Here is a 1,507-nt window from a genome sequence, read left to right as displayed (position 1 = left end):
AACCTTCCTTCCGAGGAGTGGCTGGTGGGTTTGAACCGCCAGCCTTCTGGTGAGCAGTCAAGTGCCTTAGGCACTATGCTACCAGAGCTCCTACGGTATGGTGCTTTAAATGATTGAGCCAGGGCCACAGCTTTGTAGTGGCACAACTTGTATTAAAACCTGCCTGGCCCCATTTCCATATTAACATCTTTTCCACACATTACCCAGCTTTACCATAATAAAATAAGACATGGAAAAACAGTGATACAACTTTGTGTTATTGGGCCACATTTAGGCCAGGCCTGAGTGAATTATAACTATGTATATTTCCTTTTGCCCACACCTCAATGCTAAAGAAAATGAGGACATACCAGAAGATAGAGACATGCCCCGAAGAACTATGTAGAATCATGAGAAGAACATGGGCTGTGGTTCCAGAAAGGTATGGGTTAAAATGACAGCTCAGTGTAACTCTGGGCTAGTTAATCACTACGCATCCCAATTCCTTGTTTCAAAGAAATGGAGATAATACAGTAAAATCTGAGAAAGCCAGAACCCTAAATAAGTTAGAAATTATCAGAGAAAGAAAACTCAAATATTTTCCAATAATAGAGAGTGACAGAAAAGTGATAAGACTGCACCCTGTCAAAGGCAGAAAACTTGCAAGATGCCCCCCCCAAAAAAACAAAGCAGTACATCAAGTTCTGGCTCTCACAGGTTTCACTGTACCTATCTTGAGGACTTCATGAGGGAGCAGAGTGCACATGTAAAGATCCTGGCAAATAGTAGGTGTTCAATAAATTCCAGTCATTATTTCTGAAGTCCATTTATGGTCCACCTACTTAGCTCACCAGTGCCCCTACACATAGCAATTTGAAGAGGAAGGAAGGTACCACCAGACTGATGAAAGACCTGGGTTCAGATCTAACTGCCACCATCTACAGTGATTATATGACCCTGGCTTTGCTCTGGTCTCACTCTAGCCTTGCTTACCGTCTGTAAACAAGACCTAATTTCTAAGTCCCTACTATCTTCACCAGGCCATGAGCTATGTCAGGAATATTTGTTTTCCCATTACCTTTTGCAGGGGCTTACAGCAATCTACAAGTGATCCATGCATGATGAAAAGAGAAAAACATTGCCAAGAATTCCAGGGTAGGGGAGATGTGCCAGTCCTGTCTCTCCCTTCTATCTCCCTGGAAGGTTGCTCAGGCAGGAGGTCAGGTGATTTTATTGCCTTCATGTCGCTCTTTCTTTAATGCATATACCCACATGGACTACCAGAGCCTTCATGTGTCCAATTCCATCTAAAAAACTCACATTTTACCAAGAAAACGAAGAAACTCATGTTTTCAGGCAATAAAAATACCTTATTTGTTTACTCCTTTTTCCATTTCCAAACTCAGATTGCAAGCTTTGGTGTGATTTGAGAAAGTATTCTCATCAGCTCCTCCCCCTGCCATCTTTTCATGCAAAATACAAAGTGACTTTACTCACCAAAAAGACATCTGCCATCTGGCAAAGTCCT

This window comes from Orycteropus afer, unplaced genomic scaffold (genome assembly GCF_000298275.1).
Source record: "Orycteropus afer afer isolate SDZICR_OR568_19922 unplaced genomic scaffold, OryAfe1.0 scaffold00210, whole genome shotgun sequence".
Taxonomy (NCBI): Eukaryota; Metazoa; Chordata; class Mammalia; order Tubulidentata; family Orycteropodidae; genus Orycteropus; species Orycteropus afer.
Note: the sequence above shows the minus strand (reverse complement) of the source record.